The sequence below is a fragment of the Garra rufa genome, chromosome 8 (genome assembly GCF_049309525.1).
Source record: "Garra rufa chromosome 8, GarRuf1.0, whole genome shotgun sequence".
Classification (NCBI taxonomy): Eukaryota; Metazoa; Chordata; class Actinopteri; order Cypriniformes; family Cyprinidae; genus Garra; species Garra rufa.
In genome coordinates this window covers 20,405,785-20,433,460 of record NC_133368.1, presented here as the reverse complement: position 1 = coordinate 20,433,460, position 27,676 = coordinate 20,405,785, and positions in this window count along the sequence as shown.

The window sequence follows — 27,676 nt, the reverse complement described above, 5'->3', positions numbered from 1 at the left end:
ATACTCAATCTGATGGCCCGGTATGTGAACAGTAAGACACTTTAATAAATTATTCAAATGTGTATGTGTATGTTTCTATTGTCTACCAGCTCCGCTTGGGTGATTGTTATTGCAGTTTTCGAGCTCCTCTTGAGTTCTACTGCCACCAAGTGCCGAGTGTAGCTAGGTCTCCCCTCGTTAAAAAAAAAAAAAAAACAGTGTGTAGAGACCTCCACTTGTAGTTAAATCCCCTTTGGGTTAAGCGTTGTCAGGTTTAAAGCCTCCGCTAGAGTAAGCTTGGTATAGACCCAACATACATATACATATGGAAATATGCTAAGAAACCCTCTTGAGCGTTGTAAGGCCGCTTCAAGCGAAAAAAAAAATCGCTCTGCTGAAGCCTCCGCTCGCTTAAACCCTGCTAAAAGTAATACTCTTTTTGCACGAGTGTAGTCAGGTCCCTTCCCTGTGAATATTCATATACACATATGTGAGACCTCCACTCCTAGGAGTTTATGTGATAGGGTGAACAGAGCGTCGTCAGGCCCCCTCTCTGAGAGAGAGATGTTTTACTGAAGCCTCCGCTCTCCTTAAAAAGAAAAGCCCCGCTTTTAAGTAGAAATCTCACATGTTTGGCTGTTAGGCCCCATTCTGGGCCTCGCTAAATTATCTTCTGGTATCGTGCTAAAGCCCCTCTGCCAGAACTGAGTGTAGCAGGCTTTTTTCCCTAAAAGGATGTCTTTTATAAAGCCTCCTCTCTGCGAAGTCCTACTGACGTGTGGACTCGTATAAAAGATAATACTTCTTAGCGTTGAATGTAGCCAGGTCACTCTTTTAGACCTCAATTCATGAGAGCTTTTCTTGGTTTGAGTGTCGCCAGGCTCCCTCTGTTTGGGGTATTTCTGTTTAAGCCTCCAGAAATACAGGCCGAAACGCAATAATGCAGCTCTACTTTTTAGTATATGAGCCCTTTTCGTGAGCCTGTCACTTCAAGCGTTGAGTGCAGTTAGGCCTCCCTTCCTCGAGAGGGTGTTCAAACCAAGGCCTCCACTTGGTAGAGCTTCCTCAGCTGAGCGTCGTCAGGCTTTGTTGCACTCCAGAGAGTCTGTAACCATTGAAGCCTCCCCTCGCTGAAGCTCCGCTTCTGGGCTTGCTATCGCCCGGAATAATATTGGTGTCTTCCTCGCTATGCTTAGAGCACCTCCTCAAACCCACATTAGTGGTGATTACTCACGCAAGTCGTTGAGCATTCCTTAAAAACCACTTGAGTGGTAAGTGCACTACTTAGGCACTTCATTAAATCCATATTTATGGTAAAGTTCCCTCCCATGGGGGTAGGGTCCTTTTCTGAAATCCTATACGGTGTGGACCACGCAGGGGAATCCTCCGTGCCCATCTTCGAGTTGGTTCCAAAACCCTTAAGTTTTTTCAACTCCACTGATAAGCACAGTGTAATAGGTCTCCTCTCTGTCACAGCCACAGTACTGAGACCTTCACTCTCACAGTTATAGCAGCTGGCAGGCCCCTGGGTGCCTCGCTGACTATTTTTTTGGGGGAGTTCTGTCTTCCACTCACCAAAAAACTAGTGTTGTAGGCTTCTCTCTCTAGAGATGCAGTCTCGGAGCCTCCACTACACAGAGCTATGAGATAAATGCTATTCTGCATTGTTAGCTCTACTGTGAGTATTTACCACTTCTTTGAGCGTCGAGTGTAGCCAGGCCTCCCCTCGCTTAGAGCGTTCACTTTGAGGCCTCCACTCTGAAGAGTTTCCCTAAGGGGAGCGTCGTAGGCCTCCTCTCGCTTTAGAGAGTCTTTCTGCTGAAGCCTCCCCTCTCCAGAAGCTCCGCTTTCAGGCTTTGCTACCGCCTAGAGATTGCAATCTGGTGATCCTCTCGCTATGCTCTGGGCACCTATTCAAAACCACATCTGTGGTGTTTACTCACGCAAGTCCTTGAGCACTCCTTAAAATCCACATGAGTGGTAAATGCATTTTAGGCATTTTTCTGAAATCCACATTGGTGGTAAAGGTCTCCCCCAACTGGTGGGTCCTTTTTTAAGTCCTTTACGGTGTGGGCCACGCAGGTAAACCTCCGTTCCCATCTTTTGAGTTGGTTTTTTACGAAAACCTTCTTAGTTTTTCCAACTCCAATCCAGATAGCACTGCTAGCAGGATTGAGTGTCGACGCCTCCTCTGGCCTCCACTCTCCAGAAGAGCTCCACGTAGGTAATTCTGTCGCACAGGCTATTCAGCCTTGCGGATTACCTTCAGGGTTGAAGTGTAGATAGGTCGTGAGACCTCCACTCTCAGAGTTCTTCTTTGCTAAGCACGGAAGTGTGTCAGGCTTCCTCTCTTGAAAGCCTCCACTCTCCAGACTCCACTCAGGTAGTACTGTCGCATAGGCTATTCAGCCTCGCTGATTACCTTCAGTGTGGAAGTGTAGTTAGGTCATGAGACCTCCACTCTTAGAGTCTTGCCCACAGAATGTTGCCACCAGACTCCACTCAGGTACTGTCGCATAGGCTATTCAGCCTTGCTGATTACCATCAGTGTTGAAGTGTAGTTAGGTCATGAGACCTCCACTCTTAGAGTCTTTCTTTGTATAGAGTGTTGTCAGGCTTCTTCTCGCCAAAGCCTCCACTCTCCAGACTCCACTCAGGTACTGTCGCATAGGCTATTCAGCCTCGCTGATTACCATTAGTGTTGAGTGAAGGTCATGAGACCTCCACTCTTAGAGTCCTTCGTTGCCTCCAGAGATTACACTAGAAATAGGTAGTCCGACCGCACAGGCTATTCAGCCTCACGGACTACCTCTAGTGTTGAGTGTAGATAGGTCACAGACCTCCACTCTTAGAGTTGTCCTCTGCTGGGTGCAGAGTGGTACCAGGCTTCTTATTACCAAAGCCGCCACTCCGCAGAAACTCCACTCAGGTAGTTCTGCTGCACAGGCTATTCAGCCTCACTGACTACCCTCAGTGTTGAAGTGTAGATGGGTCATGAGACCCCCACTCTTAGAGTTTTCCTTTGCAAGACACAGAGTGTTTTTTGGCTTCCTCTGTTGAAGCAGTCACTCCTCAGAAACTCCACTCAGGTAGTTCTGCTGCACAGGCTATTCAGCCTCACTGACTACCTCCAGGTTTGAGTGTAGAGGTGTCACGGCACCTCCATTCTTAGAGTTGCTCTCTGGAAGGCACAGAGTGTTGCCAGGCTTCCTTTCGCTGAAGCCTCCACTCCTCAGAAATCTCCACTTAGACAGGTCTGCTGCATAGGCTATTCAGCCTCACAGACCATCGTCAGTGTCAAGTGTAGTTAGGTCATGAGACCTCCACTCTGAGATTCCCTCTGAGCAGAAACTCCACTCGGGTAGTTCTGTTGCACAGGCTATTCAGCCTCACTGAATACCCCCCGTGTCGAGTATAACAGGCCATTTAGGCCTATACCTGTTAGCACTGAATGTTGTCAGGTCCTTGGAGCAGACATTCGTTCTGCTGAGACCTCCATTCTCTAAAACTCCGCCCATTATGCGGGCGTTCATAAGCTTCTTCACTTAGGGAGCTGAGTGTATTAGGCCCCCTCTAGGCCTCCACGCTTGAGAGTTATGTGCGCAGGTATCCGAGCTAACCGTGACAGGTCAGGCTGGGCCCCAGCGACTCTCGCTGAAGCAGGGATGATGTTCCTTCTTGACTCCTCAATCAGTCAGTTGATCACTTATCCCTCGGCATGGCGGCGTTGGTATAAGCGTTCCCATAGTGTCCACCAGGACGCAGCGTAGAGTTCCCTCCGGAAGGGAACGTCTAGGTTACGTATGTAACCCCTGTTCCCTGAGGACAGGGAACGAGACGCTGCGTCTCGGGGCCATGCCTCGGGCCCTGCACATACCTCCATCAGACAAAATTATGGTGTTATGCTCACAGGCACCTGCTTTTATACTAGCAGGCGCCCATTGATGACGTCACAGGCTGGCGCCGGCCAGTGTCAAGTTCATTGTCGTTGTTCTATAGCTTGTTTCAGAACCGGTCATGCTGAAGGCAGTTCCCATAGTGTCCACCAGGACGCAGCGCCTCGTTCCCTGTCCTCAGGGAACAGGGGTTACATACGTAACCTAGATGTTTTTCATGATTGCTTACACACTAAAATTAAAAATAACACACAGTTAGTGAATCATGGCACCCAAGGAGCAAAACCTCAGCCCAAATCTACACACCTGTAAGCACATTCTCTGCTTCACACTTTTTGCAAAACACTACACACAGTGTTTTGCAGGACTCTAAACACACTTCTCTACATTAGACACAGAAATCTAACATGATGCCACTTCTTTGCCATTTTAAGGCACTGCTTTCCAAAATACTACACATATGAAGCAATTGATAAAACATGGCCATCAGGTGCGCAGACACTTAGGTGCTTAACTGCAACACAACAATCAATGTGTAAGCACTATAAAAAGACAACAGGTGATTTTTTTTTCAACAAAACTGAAAGGCAGTAATGCAGTAAGAGGAAACATCTTTTGCCACACACACACACACACACACACACACACACACACACATACTTGTTTTCGTACATTGTGGGGGTCACCTGTCAGCAATGCTACATTGTGGGGACCGGCCTTTCCTCTGGTCCTACAGGCCTTAAAAAAATAATTTGACACAAACTAAAAAGCCTATTTAAAAGCATCACTTCAGATTACAAATATTCCACTACAAAAATTACAAACATGACACAGAGGTTACTTGTGGGGACATTTCAGGCATTGAGTAAATTTGGGGACCGGCAAACACACAACCGGTTTTTGGACATTGTGGGGATCAAATCTAAACACACACACAACCGGGTTTTGGACATTGTGGGGATCAAATCTAAACACACACACAACCGGGTTTTGGACATTGTGGGGATCAAATCTAAACACACACACACAACCGGGTTTTGGACATTGTGGGGATCAAATCTAAACACACACACAACCGGGTTTTGGACATTGTGGGGATCAAATCTAAACACACACACACAACCGGGTTTTGGACATTGTGGGGATCAAGCTCACACACTGAAAACCAGTTTTTGGACATTGTGGGGATCAAATCTAAACACACACACAACCGGGTTTTGGACATTGTGGGGATCAAGCTCACACACTGAAAACCAGTTTTTGGACATTGTGGGGATCAAATCTAAACACACAACCGGGTTTTGGACATTGTGGGGATCAAATCTAAACACACACACAACCGGGTTTTGGACATTGTGGGGATCAAATCTAAACACACACACAACCGGGTTTTGGACATTGTGGGGATCAAATCTAAACACACACACAACCGGGTTTTGGACATTGTGGGGATCAAATCTAAACACACACACAACCGGGTTTTGGACATTGTGGGGATCAAATCTAAACACACACACACAACCGGGTTTTGGACATTGTGGGGATCAAATCTAAACACACACACAACCGGGTTTTGGACATTGTGGGGATCAAATCTAAACACACACACACAACCGGGTTTTGGACATTGTGGGGATCAAGCTCACACACTGAAAACCAGTTTTTGGACATTGTGGGGATCAAATCTAAACACACACACAACCGGGTTTTGGACATTGTGGGGATCAAATCTAAACACACACACAACCAGTTTTTGGACATTGTGGGGATCAAATCTAAACACACACACAACCGGGTTTTGGACATTGTGGGGATCAAATCTAAACACACACACACAACCGGGTTTTGGACATTGTGGGGATCAAATCTAAACACACACACAACCGGGTTTTGGACATTGTGGGGATCAAATCTAAACACACACACAACCGGGTTTTGGACATTGTGGGGATCAAATCTAAACACACACACAACCGGTTTTTGGACATTGTGGGGATCAAATCTAAACACACACACAACCGGGTTTTGGACATTGTGGGGATCAAATCTAAACACACACACAACCGGGTTTTGGACATTGTGGGGATCAAATCTAAACACACACACACAACCGGTTTTTGGACATTGTGGGGATCAAATCTAAACACACACACACAACCGGTTTTTGGACATTGTGGGGATCAAGCTCACACACTGAAAACCAGTTTTTGGACATTGTGGGGACTGAACTCACACTCATTCTATTTTGTATAAAGCAATTTCAAAGAAGCAAAGTGACTTCAAAACATTTTAAAAAGTACTTTGTAAAGATACAATCTACTTCAAAGAGAATAGGAGCTCCAAACAAAAAAATAATGCTCCATTTTTCATCAATTTAAGAAATTCAAAAGATGTTCTATTTATTACAAAGTAACATTTCATTTAATTGACAAGTCATCTGTAATCTACATTGTTTCTCAAAGTATATTACATTAGGTCAGCAACTCAATAAGTCACCTAAAACTTGTTCAGGTCTGTGTTCAAAGGAAACACTAGTTTGAGTGTAAAAAGACAAAATAAAATTCACTATCCCTTCAGAAATCTTATAAACAATTCATTAAGTGAAATATCCAAGAATGCGAACACAGTAAGGCTCACCAATAACTTTTCTCTGTAGAAGATCAGCATCCTCATATCAGTGATACAGTTCATGTTTAGCTAATCATCATTATCATTTGAAACACTTTAGACAATATATAATACAATGTAACTGAATGTACAAATTCATAAAGACCCTTAATGTAACCATGTGACCTAAACACAAGAACATAGTTGGTGTCAAAATTAAAATACTAAATCTTTTATTTGCAGAGTAGAGGTATGATTTTTAATGGAACACTTAAAAGCTGAGCACTAATTGTTCATATTCTAACTCTGAATCTAAGTTCTGAATAAATTTAATTGTGCATCTCGAGAGCATGTACTTCCTGTTTGCTCCAAGGTATCTTCTTAATGGGACCTGTGAAAAAAATAAATAAATAAAAAGCAAATATCTTGCCATTTTAAAACAAGCACTTGTATGGACCGGTAGTATTAATCACAAGCAGTCGTTTTACATCCTCAAATGAAACATTTATCTCAAGAAAGGACTGAAGGATCACGAGATATAAATTGCTAGTTTTTCTGAAGTCAACAGAGTCAGCAGGAGTTTGTGTCTCTCTTGCCTGCATTAAGTTTGTACAGACCCCTAAAGCGTGTGCTGCGTTTGCTGGGGGGTGATTGAGAATGCATGGGGGAAAGTAATGTAAGAGGCAAGGCCTATAATCACAATATGATTGGATATGGTTATGATTGGCTAATACTGGTTCATACTGGTTCAATAAATCATTCTGCATCCACAAATCAGTCTAAAAAAAGGTGTTAATGGGAAGACTAAAAAAGTAAACAAACAAATCACCCCCTGACATCAAGTAAAAATCAAAGTTAAGATGGCTTTTAAGTGAGCAATCAGCTCAGTGAAATTGAAGGTATATCTCTATGTCTGTGACCAGTGTTTACTGAGCTTTGATGGCTGATGATAAACAAAAATAAGTTGATTAATAAAAAGAACAGCTGAACATCAGTTCACAAATAAAACATTGTTTGAATTTATTAGATGTAATAGGCCTGGGCAATATGACCAAAATATTTTCTTCATATCAGCTGATATTGATTTTTTTTTTTTGCTCCAAGTGAAAGTTGTAGAAAACTGACTGTTATTTGTGGGTTTATTCTACTCCATACAGTCAGAACATGACACACTTAACGCTTTTAAGTTCTTTAAACTTTACACTATTCATTTAAAATAAATATTACAGAAAACATTATTTCTTAGTCTCTTTATTTTCTAATGTGTACAATATTATTGACAGTGGTAATGTAATTGTGATAATTGCTGTCAACTTATAGAAATTAAAATAAATGTTTATTTTTGAATATGGGTGGGAAATAAAATCATTTCACATAAATTGTGATTCTATCTTCTGCCTATTTGAATCGATTCACAAATTGTAAAACTAGTTTTTCTAAAATTTGCTGTACTACTTTAAGTTATTGACACATTAAAGTGTTATTTATCACAGCAAACAGTGAAAAAGGACTCAATGCAGTGCTGGTGCTGATGGACACACAGGTGAAGTGTGTACACAAACGATGCCTCTCATATACATTATAAAAATTCAATTCAATTCATAACAGTACAAAAATTCTAACAACATGCTTATTCTGACTTGTAATATACAAAGAATAATTAGTATTTGGGGTGAAAAAAAAGGAATTTGTCTTTTAATTTGTCATAAGTAGATTTTTGTTGTAAATATGCCTGAGAAGATTGTTACACTGAATGACAATTTAGGTGGTGTCTTCTGTAAATTAGGGAAAATTTAATCCCTAATTTAATTTTTGTTTCGAAAAATAAAAATATAAACGAATTTAAATTATATGGAAAACAGTTTAAAAAAAACAATTTAAAGCAATATTACTTACTGTTTTTATGCTTATAGTATATACAGAAATTGAACAATCAAATTTAACAATAAAATACTGTAGTGTATAGTCTTTACTGTATGAATTACTGAACCTGGTAAACTTAAAGTTTATTTCATTTGTATACTTTTTATATTGTATTTGTCCTACTGTTTATTTATGTCACGAATCGAGTCGTCCTGTCATTAACTCTTGCACTACACATCATGGACTTCATTCCCCACAAGCCACTGCACTAATCACTGCATTCACCTGCTCCCTGTTTCTCACTGCACTGATCACTGTTCACACCTGCAGCTCATTCACACACACACACACACACACACACACACACACACACACACACACACACACACACACACACACACAGCTCATCAAACGGACAGCTTATATGCCACTCACACACACAGCTCTTGGCGAAGTCTTATCGTTCCTCATGGTCGTAATTCCGAGCGTTTCTTCCCGTGTTTGTTTTCCCGTGTGTTTGATTCCTGGACTCCCTCCCGTGTTTGATTCTCGCTGCCAGCCCTGACCTGTCTGCATGTTTTTTTGACTACGATTTCTGCCTGCCCCTGTGTGTTTGTTTTGTCTCTAATAAATGCTGCGAATGGATCCGCAGTCTCTAGACCTCCTTCGTGACAATTTATTTGTATTTATCAGTTTTATATTTCTAAAAATGATTATTATTTTTTAGTTTTGTATCAAGGAATTTTATGCATGTACTGAGTAGGTTTTTTTTCTGTTTTTCTCAGGGCTGCTTTGCTTTATTTTGCTTTATTACTGCTAGTCGTGTGTAATGATTGCATTCAGCTTTGGCATTTGTTTTAAAATATTGGGTTGACTAAAATAAGAAGTGAAAACTAATTTCAAGGTTTCAAGGTTATGGTCACAATACCATAAACTAGAGGCAAACCTATGCATAAAACTATTTGACATTTGTACTAGGGCTACACGATATATCGAAGAAATATCGTCATCGCGATAACAGTCTATGCGATATCGGTATCGCAGAGAGTTGCGATAAATGGCATTTAATTGGTTTCATTTGTTTACAAAACTTTCGCTAGCCTAACTACTGCACAGACTGCTGTGAGCTGCAGTGTGACAGGTTCACATTTCTCTCCAACATTACATAACCATTTAAACTTAGTCTTTATATTATTCCCTTTAATTAACTTTTGAGATATTAGCCGTCAATCACTCTGTCACTGACACTGCGCTCCGCTGAACTAGGAACTGGCTGTTTTTTTCTCTCAACTATCCTCTGTTCTGGATCTGCACAAACTGTATTGCAATTAGGTGTGTGCAAGCCCGGATTAACCATACGGGCAACTGGGCAATTGCCCAGGGGCCCACGACATCTAAAGGGCCCAGGACAGCAAGGGCACAAGCAAAATAAATTGCCTTATGTTATTTATCTTATTTACACGAAGGCATGTCATTTCTGTCTCTACATAGTCGCGCGTTTACAATGTCTCCTCTGCGAAAACACGGACGGGATCGCGCACTCCATTCATAAAAACGGAATTTACTATATAGCTCGGAAGTCGGAATGCCACGGAATTCGTTGATTTTTGGATTTATAAATCAAAAGTTGGTCTGTCACTTAATTCAAATCGCGATATGGACTTGTGAATGTGAAAACTGAAATGCAAAAAGACCGTTTTAATATGAATCCGGTTTGTTCCGTTTGCGTCTGGATGTATGAATGGTGGATACGCGTTTTGACTACAGGCATAACGTTACTGAAGCACGCATGATGCTCCCGCTAATTTTTTTTTGCATTTGCATCTCACATGAACAGATTAACTCAATCTCCAAAACTGCTGTGTGTGTCACTTTTACCGTTTAATTTCAGAAAACTAGCATCATATCATACTATACACACAGAAACTTCACGGCAACCTGTCAAAATAAAAGTACGGTTTAACATGTAACAACAATATTAGTCTTGTATTCCTTTTGTACAGTATAATGTAGGTGTTTATATATTCCTATTTAAATAATTTACATAAAACAATATATATGATAAAAAATAAATATTACATCAAGATTAAACACTTAATTGTAGAAAAAATACTATAATTATTATTTAAACGTTTTAAACTGAATATTATTTTTCTTCAATGTATTAATTTTAACAGTAAACCTCTGTTTGTTTGCCAAAAATTAAAAGGGTTTATTTTTCATTTGATTAAAAATAAATAAATGTTTATGCTTTCATTTGATTATCAGAAAAATTAAAACACATAAGAATTAAAAAAAACAAACAAAAAAAAAAAGCAAAAGATTGTTCAAAATGTTAAAATAGAGAGTTTGGACTTATTTTTCACTGAAATAAATGTTTTTGTTTTTACACAAAGTAGGCTAAAGTACCGGGGAAAAAAGTAACGTTGGCTACTGGCAAATGGTTTGAAAGTGGTTGCTTACCTATTCATTTTTTGTGAAAATGTAGGATACTTTCCTCCCTCTCAATGTAGTGGGTCAATTACCAGATTATACAGATGCTGATGTGTTTTGTTTTCATAGCATCATATGTGAGTGAGTCTTTGATAGGGGACATAGTAGTGCATTTGTAGTTCTATGAGCATTTAAATATTTGTAAATCAAAATATGATGACAGTTAGGATTTGAAGTATTGAGTATATTTACTGTATATTACAGTAATATATTCTATATATGACCATATTATGGTGATCCTGGGGTCGTGATGATGGGGCCCTTGAATATTGTTGCCCAGGGTACAACAAAGTGTTAATCTGGCCCTGGGTGTGTGCGATATGACCATGTTTTACTGTGGACAGTTAAAAGGTCCACACAATCTATATTTCGTGTTAGAGCGCGCACATTCTGTCAAATACAATTCTGCCCCCTCAGTCTTAATATAGGCTACTGTTCAACGCGGCACACATTCAAATCAAATGATAACTCAGCTGCAGAGGACCGCTCACACATAGGCACAATTCCACTGTGGGGACACGCTTTTCAAAATCCCGTTTGTGTCCTGTCACTTTCAAAACAAGGTTAAAGTAATCTATTGTATTGTAGAGTGTACGCTATGCACTGCTGAGAGTTTCGCGCGGTCGTTAAAACGAAACCGAAAGTAACACGCGCACGCGCATTCAAATACAATTTTAATACCCCGTGTTTAGAGAGCGAACCCACAATGCGCGCAAATTAGGCTATAGAACATATTTAGGCTGTTATTAATATGTGGGCTATATATTAAGTTTTGTAGTTGTCTGTAACTGTATCATGCTTCAAAAATTCGATCTCTATTTGCACTTTGAATATTGTTAAAGAACAGACATCACTGCAGACTATGAAAAGGCTACTCTAAGACAAGCTAATAAGATTGTTTGTGATCCAACACACATTTTGTACACAGAATATGAGTTGTTGCCTTCTGGGAGGAGGTTTAGAGTTCCTTATTGTAGAATGAATAGATTTAAAAATTCATTCATCAATGTGTCTATAAAGTGGTTAAATAATTGTAGTACGGAGCTGTAAAATTTTATTTTTATTTATTTCTTTTTATTGGGGTTATGTATTTATCTATTTATTGTTGTGTTATTTGTATTGTTATTGGTGTGCTTTGTTTGTCTGTCAATTGATTGCAGCTCGGGACAAATTTCCCTGCGAGGGACAATAACGTTTACCTTACCTTGAAACAGTAGCCTTCTTTGATTATGGCTGCATTTATTGTCTAAATGACTAAGAAAGAACTGGGTCGTTTATTTTTTGTTATTTATACTGTAGATTCTTTAAAAATGCAGTGGTTATCTCCAATTTTAATGGCTCTACCTATAATAGAGAAAACAAACATCTTGGTGATGTACTCATATTTTCTATTAAGTTAGATTTAATTCGGATGACAGAAGAATATCTTTTACCTGTTTATTTTAGTATGATCATTACATATATAAATGATTAAAAAAGACAATAATAATAAAAATAATAATAATAATTTTAAAAATAAATATATCGCAAGAAATATCGTTATCGCAATATTCAACAACAATATCGCATATTTTCCCAATATCGTGCAGCCCTAATTTGTACCCTTACGAACATTTGAATCAGTACTTGTAATCACAGATGTAGGATGATAAGACCTGTAACTCAAAGGCCATTTGGAAAATGTCTAAATAGAGCTATATACAGTGTCCTAACTTGCCCCATCAAACCCTACATGTGTTATAAAGATAATCTTGTGCATATGTACTTGTCAGTCAGTCGTAATAACAAAATGATCCCAAAAAATGATCATACCTCCCGTTCTTTGAACGCTGGGTCTGCTGGAAGTGTACAGTCATCATCTTCACATACAGTGTGCTGTGTCCACAATACTTTAGACTCTGAAAGCAGAAATAAAGCCAGTCTGATCATTGATACATTTCTGCATAAAGCTGACAATTAATCATTTGGGTTTGTTTTAGTTTTGTTTATTTTATTTATTTCTCTAAGTGCTGTTTTTAGTAAGGCCTTTCAAATAATGGAGGTTAAAGCATAACTGTTTATGTATTAAAAATACTGTAAATTCCAAACAAGCCAAGTACGTGTCAGTATTTTTAGGCCTTAGTCTCATAAATGAAGGCTGTGCCTCAATCTAAAGATGTGTTTGTTTTTTTATTTACTTTTTTTTTTTTTTTTACAAATAATAATATATACATATGTATTAGATATGTTTACAAGTCCCAGGTCTTTATTCTAATATTTAGCGATAGGTCTTTCATCAGTTGTTACTCCAGACGATCCTTCAGAAATCATTCTAATATGTTGATTTATTATTAGAATTATCAATGTTGGTAACAGTTGTGCTGCCAAATATCTTTTTTGCAACCTGTGATTCTTTTTCAGGATTCTTTGATGAATAACAAGTCAAAAAGAACAGCATTTATTCAAAATATAAATATTTTTTAACAATGTAAATCTATGCTATCGCTTTTTATCAATTGAACACATCATTGGTGAATAAATTAAGCTTCTAGCGTTAGTTCTGGCGGGTCACGTGAGTCAAGCTCGCATCAGCTGACTCTCAGCTGATCACATCTACCTATAGGAATGCTAATCCTATCACAGCATTTTTATATAAGGCTGCATTTAGTATTATTCAGTAGCTTTTCGCTTGCTCAGGAGCAAACAAGACGGTCGGCGAATTCCGCTCTAGAGGCGTTCAATCAGGTTTTTGCAACAGGAGTTCGTTCCTCAGTTTCACCAAATTCAAGTACTTGTGAACTTGAACGAGAATTCGCCGCGTTGACTGTTTAAGCCGATAGACTCAGTTGTGACCTGTGCAAGCACTGCTCTCGCTTTATTAATATTAATATACTTTGTCCGCAATTTATCGCTGAAGTCACGCTAATGTGCCTGGATCAACAACATTTACACACGATCTACTTCCATGCTGGAAGCTAAGCTAAGTTTGCCTATGCTATGTTGGCAAATATACTGTCATAAAATGTTGCTCGTGTTTCGTTTATTTGGTAGGCAAGCTGTACCTTTAGGCTAGAGACCTGCGTGGGACGGATTTTTCAGCTCACGCAAGATTCTGAGATATGTATCGCGTCCCGCTCTTGCCGCGACATTTATGTTTGTACCGCTCCAGCTCGCATATAAGTATCTGATATAGATTCAAGTACATCGATCATCCATGGCAGAACGCAAGCAAAGCCTTAAAACGGGCATCAGGTCATACGCGTTCTCATAAGCCCTTATAACACAATGATTGCTCACGCAACATTTTAATCGAATTGCCTATCTTGCGTTGCTAATCATATTTGCGTATAGTTTTTCTGCTGCTTTTGTGCAAAGATGCTTAAACGTGTCTCCACCAGCCCGCACCGGCACTCGCCATCAAGTTCCAAATTTCATAGCTCTATTATATGTCGCTGCTATTTTAAACCAGTGCTATTGGGTTCGTATGTCTGTTTGAGGATTTAAAAAATATATATACAAATTTAAGAATTCAGTAAGAGCTTATCACTGAACTCCATAACGCATTAGATCCTCAAGTGTCAGGGAAACATTGTAACCTAATGCTGAATGAAACCTTGTTCATTCAGAACGAAGTACCGTGCAGCGCGCTCAGCTTGAAGACCGCTCGTTCGCAATACAAGTGTAAATTAATAGCTGACGTTTAAATAAGTACAGCGCTCTATACTTGCATATGGTGCTTCATCGTTCACGTCATGAGATTTTGGCAAGCGAAACAAGAACTATGCGCAATACAGCTGCACGAGTAGTTGATAAAGCATATGACACAATGCACTCGATACAGCCGTTCTAAGACAAGGCAGATCTCCGCCATTGGCTAGTCAAAACCTACTTACAATTTGAGCTTGATTTTCATTCATATTAAAAAATGTTAAGTGCAAGGGTCTGATAAGCCACATACAATGCAGTTTTGTTTTTTTTTTATAAAAAAAAAAATGAAATGACTAAATTAAAATGCATACCCTATGGTTATGAAACGCTGCCACTGTTAGGCTATTGGTTGTATTTAAAAAAGGTTAAAGTGGTTCAATGGGCTTGCTGCGTAAAGGCATCTAGTTGGGGGTGCTGTTTCATTACATTTATTCAATATATTTATTTCCAACACGCTGTATTAGCGATGATAGGTGTTGCTCAAAGCAATCAATTAATGGCGTGTTTTCACTACAGCTCAAATTTAGGGCAGAGCATGCCTCTTATAAACAATGTTTACACCCTGTGTGTATCATCATCTTCTTTAAAGGCGGTTCACAAACTAAACACTGGCATGTTATAAGCATGCAAGTGAATTTATTTTGCATGATTCAATGAACGTGATTTTAGCTCAGTAATCCAGCAAATACTAGGAAGCATACGTCAAAAAAAAAAAAAAAAATTTGCCTTGCTACTTTTCACAGCAATTGGTTGTCGCTTGGCATTAGCGCTCTAGTTTTGCGTAGTTGAGGATGCCAACCTTCGTGACGCTCTCAGCCGCTCTCAACGTCGCTTCAATCCCGTTATGCACCATGCGAGCATTTAAGATCAACTTCCTATAAATGAATTAGACATGCCTGTGAAGGCACCATAAGTGTATCGGTACATGCTTGATTCTCATGCAGATTTGCTACAAAGGATGTAATTAATGCTTATGATTATGCGGATAAGGGAAACATTCCTGTTGCCTAACTTCAGGTATTGACCCCTTTGCTGCTGCTCCTTCTGCAAAGCCATGCTGCCCCTGTCTTTGCTTAAGCTTTCAGGGTATTTTGATGTGCTTGCTTGGGAAGATTTATCTGATTGTTCTTGAAATGTGCTTGCTGCTACAAAAAAAAAAAAAAAAAATTTATTCATCGCTGAATATCTTCACAAGCTAAGTTTCTTATTTAATTCTAGTACTATATGCAACATTATTGTCAAATATAGCTCATTGTAAAAAAAAAAAAAAACTCATGCTGAGCACAAATGTCAATGGGAGGTCAAACCTGTAACTGGGTTGATTTGAGTCATTATGCTGTAATAGTTTTAAATGAAGCTTTAGGCCATGTTAAATCTACAATCTCTGATCCAGTTGTTTGCTTGCTTCTATGGCTGCAGTTTGCTGTAAACTAGAATGCCAATTCTAATGTGTTTCTGCATCTATTAAGTTTCAGGTACTGCTTTAAATGGGCTTGCTGCTCTTCTTACTCCTCATAAGATGAGCACCCCTTCGCTGCTGCTCTTTTCTGCAAAGCCATGCTGCCCCTGTCTTTGCTTAAGCTTTCAGGGTATTCCAATTTGCTTGCTTGTTAAGGTTTATCTGATTGTTTTTGAAAGGTGCTCGCTGTTTAAAAAAAAAAAAAATTAAAAAATTAAATTTAAATTGCTTTTATGGCTGCAGTATGCTGTGTTTGCTGTAAATTAGAATGCAATTCTAATGGGTTTCTGCATCTTTTAAGTTTCAGGTACTGCTTTAAAGGGGCTTGCTTCTCTTCTTACTGCTCATAAAGAAGAGCACCCCTTCGCTGCTACAGTCCTCCTGAAGGGGCAAGCTGCTCTGCTTACCTGCTCATTAAGAAGAACACCCCATTCACTGCTTCAATCCTCCTGAAGGGGCAAGCTGCTCTGCTTACCTGCTCATAAGAAGAGCACCCCTTCTCTGCCATGGATATGTATGCGTGGATGCCCCATTGGAACCCTACAAGCATGTGGATGCGTCCGCCACATCGCAGCGGTCCACTTGACATCATTCACCATACTGTAGGTTCGCAGACCAACGGCTGTGCGGGACTTTGATATTTCGGATATTCAGTGATTACTATGGTGATTTACATAGATCTACGGGTGAGTTAAGTTAGGTGGACCGCACGTGGCGGACGGCTTACATATAAGGCCCTAGAAACAGTGGCTAGTGGGGCATCTAGGTATATATATCCATGTTCACTGCTATAATCCTCCTGAAGGGGCAAGCTTCTCTGCTTACCTGCTCATAGCAGAAGGAATCACTTCGCTGCACTCTCCTTCCATAAGGCGTTTCAGTTAGATTGCTGTCAGCATGTGGTTGGGGGCGTTCAGCCTATGGTTGTTTTGGGGGGGGTTATTATGCACTCCCTGCTCCTATCCATGCTAAGCTGCATGGATAGGGCAGGGAGTAATCAGAACAGAACCATACCCCCAACCTAAAAATGTACGCTAATTGCAAGTTTTGATGATAGTGGTATTTTTAATATTTTTCAGGTACTGTACTTAGCTGTTTAAAATAATAGCTCTTCTTCATTGCTACACTCCTTCGGATGCTACCCTCTTGTAACGGGCCACTGTCTCAGTCTCTGTTATCCAGAAGGACATGTTCTTTCAGATATGCCATCAGTTGCGGTTGGGGGAGGTTCTGGCCTATCGTTTGGTTGGGGGGTTATTATTATTATTGCTGCTCTCCCTGTTCATTCACGACATGCTGCATGAATGGGCAGGGAGTTGTGCCAGAACAGAACTACCCCGCCAAATCAAAATTGTATGCTAATGTCTATCATTTTGACGATAGTGGTCCTGACAGAAATTAAGCTTCTAGCGTTAGTTCTGGCGGGTCACGTGAGTCAAGCTCGCATCAGCTGACTCTCAGCTGATCACATCTACCTATAGGAATGCTAATCCTATCACAGCATTTTTATATAAGGCTGCATTTAGTATTATTCAGTAGCTTTTCGCTTGCTCAGGAGCAAACACCCTCCTCCATCCCCAACTCCTCCTTTTGCGACAGTCAGGACCTGGTTACTGATTCCACTTGAATCAGTCTCCTTTTATCTCAATCTATGTTTACACTTAATATCATTAAGTACATTGATGATATCTTCTTGTTCTGTTCTGTTTACCCTGGGGGGTTATTATTATTATTGCTGCTCTCCCTGTTCATTCACGACATGCTGCATGAATGGGCAGGGAGTTGTGCCAGAACAGAACTACCCCGCCAAATCAAAATTGTATGCTAATGTCTATCATTTTGACGATAGTGGTCCTGACAGAACAGTATTAATTTCGTTTTTTTTTTAAAAAGGAAGAATAAAAATTTACTGAGTTTAAACTTTTGAACAGTAGTGTATATTGTTATATTGTATATTGTGGTTTATTGTCAGTCAACACGCATGGCTTTGTGAAAAACTTAGGAGTGATTTTTGATTCTAATATGTGTTTTGATCGTGTGTTGTGAAAGCCTCCTTCTTTCAGTTGAGGAAGTTATCGAAATTGAAACCTATCCTTTCAACAAAGGATTTGGAAACTGTTATACATGCCTTCATTTCTACAAGACTGGACTATTGCAATGCTCTATATTTAGGTCTGACTCGTTGGTTACCCGTCTTCAGTATGTGCAGAATGCTGCTGCCAGGTTCTTAACTATAATGTTTTTAATAATTGTATTTTCATAATGTATTCATGCTCAATTAATCTAAAGCAATTATTCTAAAGTAATTATTCTATTATTAACATACCAGTTATTTAGGAGTTGTCAGAGATTCATAAGATCATTTAGAAGTGTAACTAAATGATTAATAAACTTTAAATGCACACTTCTACATATTATTTAGACATATAATAATAGTTACTCGACATGTTGATTAACTATTAACAGATATTCTTACTGTAATTCATGATTAATTTCGGTAAAAAAAAGTTAAATAAAAATAAAATAAATCTGTATCTGTAAAAAGATACAGAACATATAAATACTTATTTTAAAATTTAAAAAAAAAAAAAAAAAAAAAACTGTACACCTCTGCGATGTCACCCTACAGCTAATTGTGAGTCTTCAGTTTGAAATTTAACACATCTTTGTGACTCACTGTTTGCACTGAATTTTACAACATATACTACACCAAAACATCTTGCTCATTTTCTTCATGTTGTTGTTGGTTTTTATTCATATTTACTTTCTTGATTATTGTTTTTATTTTTGTACATTTTTTATAAAAAAGTATACAATATATATGTGCTTGTGTGTTACTCGTTTCCCTTTTTTATAAAAGGTAACGGAGCCTTTAAATCTCCTTTGTAAAGGCTTTGCAAGGTATAAATTGTCTACACTTTAGATAAGCTCACAAAGCAGTTAACTGACAACTACTAATGTTTTAAACCTACCTGAATTAATCATGAATTACAGTAGAAATGTGTTAATAAAGGATTCATTCTATTATAATTATTCATAAATGATGAATTGACTATTTACTAATGTTTAACTAATGGTTCATAGTGTGTAGTTATTATAAAGTGTTACCTAATTTTCATATATAATAAATTACTTGTGCTTCAGAGTGAGCAGACGAAAGACAAATGCGGTCACTGCTTTTAGAGCCGGCTGTTTGGGAATGCTGTCGTGTAAGACAGTTCCTGAAAGCAATAATTTTATGCTCGGCATTTTAGAATGACCATAGCAAAATCAATTTCAGATGCTGTGGAGCGAGATCGGTCCACTGGTTAGTCAGGTTTTGCTGTCCCATAGCATGTGATTTTTTTTGCGTACTGACGCTGCAGGAAAAAAAACAGGACTGGGGGTGAAAACTTTTTGAATTTGAAGATCAGGCTAATTTTTTCTTCTGAGGAACATGTAACTATCTTCTGTAGCCTCTGAAAGGCACTGTTAAAAGAAAAAGATATATATATATATATTTAGGTAAAATAAGAAAAATGTACACATCTTTATTCTGTTCAAAAGTTTTCTCGTAATGCATTGTGTTTCCTTCTGGAGCATCAGTGAGTGTTTGAACTTTCTGTAATAGTTGTATGTGAGTCCCTAAGTTGAGAGAGAGGCTGCGTTTAGTAAACAGTACATCAGTACACAGATCTGCTTTCTGCATTTACATAAATCCCCACCCAAACTGAACGTTTCCATTGGTGACCAATTTCTGCGACATGGCTGACCCTATGGTTTTGAACAACCATATATTCAATTATTTACAGAATTCACGTGGCTCTTTGACTCACAAACAACAGATGTGATTGTCTAGCTATGATTACATGCCAGTATGGACAAGATAAAACTTTAATGTTTGCAGCACACAACTTGACGGATACGGTAGTTTGCACTAATCATTTTCTCTATGAGTTGTTAGATCTTCTGAAGTGAAGTAAAGCAGTGTGTTAAGCAAAGGTATTTTTTATCAAATTAATGGGGCAGTGGCTCAAAGCAAGTTTTTGTGCTTTTGAATGTTTTTGTGTGCTAGCAATTTTACCTTATATCTTTCCCCCTCAATAAAATAAGTTGAGTTTTTGTGCGATTGCATAAAGGCAACATCAACTTTATTATCAAACATTAAAAAAGAAAGTTATTTTTGTGGGCAAACATGTTGCCCCACATCGTGATGCCTTGGATTTCCAATGGGAATCGGATTTATGTGTTTAGAAGTAGGTCAGATGTCGAGATATCTGTATCTAATTTAAAGCCACATTTCGAAGTGGCTCAGGACAGAATTGACAGAAATGTGTGCAACAATATCCAATCTGTTACAAGAGCAAAAAAATCTGATTTTTGTGCAAGTGTAAACGCAGCTAGAAAGAATTTTTTTTTTTAAAGATTTGTAGAGTACCTTCTGGATCTATATTGATTTCATCAAGATCTCTGCCAGTAAAATCTGCCAAGTGTCCCTTTTCCAAGTGCCAGACGAATACTGCTCATGTTGGTCATCCAGAAAAACTAAGTAGTGTAGCTCCTGCAGGTCCAGAGCTGTTCCCTAAAGCTGTCATGATGTCATCATCCAATCATGAAGGCTATAAAGATGACATGAACATTAATTAGAAACCGTTAATTATAAATCAGGTCCCCACTATGCTAAATCGTACAGTGTGTGTATTCATACAATGGCTTTCACTTGAGCTGCTGTTTGACCTCAAAACTGAAAATAAAATGTAAAATAATTATAATTATATTAATTGCTGTTTGACTTAAATACTGAAAATAACATTTTAATTAACTATAATAAATGTTTTACTTCGACTGAGATTTAAATTTAAAATAATTTATTATAATATTTATTATAATAAATGGTGTTTGACTTTGAGTCTGAAACTCAGTAAAATGTGCACACACCTCCTCAGTATGTTGTGTAGCTCCTGCAGGTCCAGAGCAGTTCTCTACAGCGGTCAACATTGGCACATGAAGACTATAATAAAGATGATACAATATAAGTTAGAAAGCATTACTTATAGACCACGTTCCTACTACGCTAAACCGTACAGTGTGTGTAATCATATAATGGATTTTACATGATTTCCTGTTAACACACTACAGGACCCCACAACGTTACACCAGAAACAACCAGTGTGTAAGTGCTGCTGTTTGACCTCAAGACTGAAAATAACATTTAAAATAATAATAATTATTATAATAAATGCTGTTTGACCTCAAGACTGAAAATATAATAATAATAATAATAATAATAATAATAAATGCTGTTTGATCTCAAGACTGAAAATATAATAATAATAATAATAATAATAATAATAATAATAATAATAATAATAAATGCTGTTTGACCTCAAGACTGAAAATATAATAATAATAATAATAATAATAATAATAAATGCTGTTTGACCTCAAGACTGAAAATATAATAATAATAATAATAATAATAATAATAATAATAATAATAATAATAATAATAATAATAAATGCTGTTTGACCTTAAGACTGAAAATATAATAATAATAATAATAATAATAATAATAAATGCTGTTTGACTTTAAGTCTGAAACTTAAGTCTGATACAAATATAAGTTAGAAAGCATTAATTATAGACGGGTCCCCACTACGTTAAACCGTACAGTGTGTGTAATCATATAATGGATTTTACATGATTTCCTGTTAACACACTACAGGACCCCACAACGTTACACCAGAAACAACCAGCGTGTAAGTGATGCTGTTTGACCTCAAGACTGAAATAACATTTAAAATAATAATAATTATTATAATAAATGCTGTTTGACCTCAAGACTGAAAATATAATAATAATAATAATAATAATAATAATAATAATAATAATAATAATAATAATAATAATAATAAATGCTGTTTGACCTCAAGACTGAAATAACATTTAAAATAATAATAATTATTATAATAAATGCTGTTTGACCTCAAGACTGAAAATATAATAATAATAATAATAATAATAATAATAAATGCTGTTTGACCTCAAGACTGAAAATATAATAATAATAATAATAATAATAAATGCTGTTTGACCTCAAGACTGAAAATATAATAATAATAATAATAATAATAAATGCTGTTTGACTTTAAGTCTGAAACTTAAGTCTGATACAAATATAAGTTAGAAACCATTAATTATAGACGGGTCCCCACTACGTTAAACTGTACAGTGTGTGTAATTATATAATGGATTTTACATGATTACCTGTTAACACACTTCAGGACCCCACAACGTTACACCAGAAACAACCAGTGTGTATGAGCTGCTGTTTGACCTCAAGACTAAAATAAAATAATTAAAATGATAATAATAAAAATAAATGCTGTTTGACGTCAAGACTTAAAATAAAATTTTAAATAATATTTTTTATTATTATTATAATAAATGATGTTTGTCTTCAAGACTGAAAATTAAATTTAAAATAACATTTTTATTATTAGTATAATAAATGCTGTTTGTCTTCAAGACTGAAAATAAAACAATAATAATAATAATAATAATAATAATAAATGCTGTTTGACTTTAAGTCTGAAACTTAAGTCTGATACAAATATAAGTTAGAAAGCATTAATTATAGACGGGTCCCCACTACATTAAACCGTACAGTGTGTGTATTCATATAATGGCTTTAACATGATTTCCTGTTAACACACTTCAGGACCCCACAACGTTACACCAGAAACAACCAGTGTGTAAGTGCTGCTGTTTGACCTCAAGACTGAAATAACATTTAAAATAATTATTATTATAATAAATGATGTTTGCCTTCAAGACTGAAAATATAATAATAATAATAATAATAATAATAATAATAATAATAATAATAATAATAATAATAATAATAATAAATGCTGTTTGTCTTCAAGACTGAAAATTAAATTTAAAATAATATTTTTTATTATTAGTATAATAAATGCTGTTTGTCTTCAAGACTGAAAATAAAACAATAATAATAATAATAATAATAATAATAATAAATCCTGTTTGACTTTAAGTCTGAAACTTAAGTCTGATACAAATATAAGTTAGAAAGCATTAATTATTGACGTGGTCCCCACTACGCTAAACCGTACAGTGTGTGTATTCATATAATGGCTTTCACATGATTACCTGTTAACACACTACAGGACCCCACAATGTTACACCAGAAACAACCAGTGTGTAAGTGCTGCTGTTTGACTTCAAGACTGAAATAAAATGATAATAAAAATTATAATAATAATAATAATAATAATAAAAATAAATGCTGTTTGACCTCAAGACTGAAAATAAAATTTTAAATAATAATAATTATTATAATAAATGATGTTTGTCTTCAAGACTGAAAATTAAATTTAAAATAATATTTTTATTATTATTATAATAAATGATGTTTGACTTCAAGACTGAAAATAAAATTTATAATATTAATAAATACTGTTATTATAAATACTAATACTATTATAAATAAGTTAGAAAGCATTAAATATAGATCGGGTCCCCACTACGTTAAACCGCACATTAATATAATGGCTTTCACATGATTTCCTATTACAGTTTTTTCCAATTGCTAACACACAATTTTTCAAACTGGTCTGGTTTTATCAAAATACTTAACACAATTCACAAAACCACACACCCAAACTGCAAAATACCTCATATATCCTGTAAAATGAAGCACTGCAACCGAAACTACACATAGCATTATCAAAATCAAACTTTTGCATGAAATGGCACACACTTCATTCATATTACCAGATTTTTGCCTAACCAACTACACACTCTTGGGCATAATGGAAAGCACCCCCATCTTTAGTATGCTTTGCCATAATACTAAAATATGTATCAGATTGTTCATATTCACAGAAATATGCAGATACACACACATCCTGTTGCAACATTTTTTTATTTTATATTTTTTTCACTACAGTAAACAAGTCAGTGCAACATATGCACAGCAGATATATTTACATGGGACTGAACAAAAATATTCTTACAAAAAACAGTAGACTGCAAAATAAAATTTCAGAAAAAATATATTACAGTTAAAAAAAGAAAAGAAAAAAAAAAGGTTCTCACCTGTGGTCTTTTTATAGTGCTTACATCCTGATTGAAGTGTTCACAATTAACCATTGAGGTGTTTGGCCAGGTGGCACATGTAATTGGCCAATTAGCTCATGCAGTGTAAGACAAGTGAACAAACAGGCGGCAAAATAAACACATTAATCGATATTCTTGCGGACGAACCGATGCATTGAATCGGCGGCTGCATAATCGATGCATCGATACGAATCGATTAATATTTACACCCCTAGACGACAAGCAGTTAAAATTTATCATTGGCTTATTTTAGGTTAAAAACATCGATTAAAACACAGACATCTCATAAGGAAAATCATTAACTACATTTCAGATGTTTCACAAAGCATTAAACTATAGTATTTCTTCTTAAAACGGTGTAATTACCTGAAGATATTGATTAATCCATCGATGAACATTAATTGAAGGTGATTAACGTTGTTTTGGTCATGTGATTTGCAGATTTACGCATGAGCAGTGTGTGTGTCGCGTCAGTGTGTGTAGAGCTGCAGTTCGGCCGTCAGCCTACAGGGGCGCTGTAGAGCAGCGCCGCCACACACACTCACACACAGAAATCCAGTTTTTGTTCATGGTGGGGAGTCAGAAAAAAACTGCACTAGGCATATCAGCAACGCCTCCTGAGTCTATTACAAGCAAAACATTGTGGGGACCGGGGATTTGGTCACCCCTATTGTCGTCATATAATTATGCTGTTTTTGGTCCCCACTATGTGAGTGTGCTAACATGTTGAGGACCCCACAATGTAATAAAAACAAACACACACACACACACACACACACACACACACACACACACACACACACACACACACACACACAAAAAGCTATTTTGAATGTCCCGGGCCAATGCTGTGGGAACATCTCTATATATGAAAAATAGGGTATATGAAATCTCTATATATGCTGCAATCATGCAGAATGGGCTCCTCCACTAGCCAAAATAGGTCCTTACAATAAAGAGCAATAAAGAGCACATACTCACATTTTTAGACAGACTAATTAATGTAACCAGAAACTTGTTCCATTATTACAGTACCTTCCACAACACAACACTCTCCCTTCTTTTCATTTTTCCCTTACGCATGGCAGTAGACGGTTTATGATCTCTATGTTATACCCCTCATTCAAGCTCTGGAGGAGGCCTGTGTGACCTAACAGAAGCAGAGTCTGGACAAGGATGGAGTTGCCATTTGAGAAGATTCTTCCCTTGTAGTCTTGCTAGGGAGGACATTGGTTGTAATGTGGACAAAGTGCCCATATCCAGCTACATGAAGAGATGATGCTAGAGTGTTTTTTTCTCCACAAATGTTATGCACTATATTGTATTTAGAATATGTTCTGATTTTCAGTGCAAAATGCAGCCTAATTGCAATGATGTACTGAAGGATTTTACATGTAGTGAAAAATAAATACTTTCATCAAGGTGCAATATTTGTCTCATGTGTTGTGTTTGGACAATATATTCATATTATTTAACAATATCTCAAAAAAGAGAAAAAAAATCAAACCCAGACTGTATCATTAGAAAGGTAGAAATGTTACAAGTGTTTAAGATTGAGCACAGCAGTGTGAAAGTGGTTCAAACTGAATCCGACTGTATGAATCATGTGTGCACCATATGGCACAAAAACAGGCTTTTGGTAAATTATTGTACAGTTTTGAAATAAGTGTTTCATTTTGCAAAATATCTGAAATGTTCTGCTACTTGTGTGTGTAGATGTGCAAATTGTGTGTAGGCTTTTGACAAAATGAGCCTTGTTTTTAAAATTGTGCCTAAGCAATCGTGAAAAACTGTAACAATATCTCAAAAAAGAGAAGAAAATCAAACCCAGACTGTATCATTAGAAAGGTAGAAATGTTACAAGTGTTAAAGATTGAGCACAGCAGTGTGAAAGTTGTTCAAACTGAATCCGACTGAATGAATCATGTGTGCACCATATGGTACCAAAACAGGCTTTTGGTAAATTATTGTACAGTTTTGAAATAAGTGTTTCATTTTGCAAAAGATCTGAAATGTTCTGCTACTTGTGTGTGTAGATGTGCAAATTGTGTGTAGGGTTTTGACAAAATGAGCCTTGTTTTTAAAATTGTGCCTAAGCAATCATGAAAAACTGTAAGTGCGTGAGTCACACAGTCTACGTTATTCTCCGACTGACAGCGGCAGTGTCACTCAAAGTGACAAAGCAGTGACATGTACCGCAAGAGTGGCAGTGACACTGACACAACCCATGCCACTCTCCACTGACACATGTCAGTGAAAACCAGAAGTGTCACTGGATGTGCCACAGAGCAGTGCCATGTGCCAGTGGCTTCCGTGCGTCAGATGCCATGTCACTTAATGTTACAGTTTTTTTCTGAATGCTTAAGCGCTAATCGTGATTCTTGTAGCACAATTTCTAAAACTATTACAGTTTTTTCTGATTGCTTAAGCACATTTTTTGTAACTATTGGCTATTTTTGCAAAACTCTAGACACAAATAAGAAAACCTTTCACCCAATTATCAAAACATTGTAGTTCTCTTGCAAAAGCGAACACAGCTAGATTAACTCTTCACACCTTCGTGAAAATGGTGTTTTCGTATCAAACAGTAAACACAAGCCATCATCTACTAAGCACACAATGTGCCAACTGCACACTGATGGTATGAATACAAAACACATCTGGCTTTTGCTTTCTCTGTGTACAGATGTCAATTTGAGGTCATACTTTTGTCATAGTGTCATGTAAACATACAAGGATCCAAACTTCAAGTATTGGTGTTTATTCACACTCATCAAAACCAAGACAAAGTCAGAACACAAAATAGTGTTAATGATAGCCATACATATGTATAATTTTGCTAGGAGTGTGTTGGAAATTTGGTAATTGAGTGTAAGCAGTGAGTTGTGTTTAAAGTTCTGCGTTAAAGTGTGTGTTACAAAATTGCAAACTGAGTGCAAAGCAGTGTTTGTGCTTTTAGTTTTGCAAACTCAGTGAGTGGTTTTGCTATACGTATTACAGTTTTTCTCAATTGCTTAAACACATTTCTTGAAATTATGCCTCTTATTTGCGAAACTCTAAACACAAATCCACAACTCCTAACTCATTTCCCCAAACTTCCTATATTGAGGTCAAAATGAAGCTCTCCACTCAAAACAATTCAATCTTGCTGAAAAACCAAACTTTGCTTTCAGACATGACACACAAATCCTCAAAAACAAACACACTACAACACAGTTTTACACACTGATGAGATAAATTCAAAACAATACTACAAAAACAATACAAATAAAAAACTTTTCACATGATGAACACAACAAATCTATTCCTTTGCAAGTGTTTTATTCCTTAATTTAATGTACTGTACAGTACAAAACAGCAAAAAACAACAAAATAATTATTCTGCCCAGCATCCTGTCTTTGGTCTGGGACAGGCCAAAGAACCTCTTCAGCATCACAGGCTAAATTAGCCCTGGCCAGGCAGCAGGGGTCAAATCCTCTTGCATGCCTGATCCAACCCTGGCACTCATCAACTAAAATATATGAGACTGCTTGTCTTCTTGCCCTTGCTCTTCCTCTGTCTCTTCCATG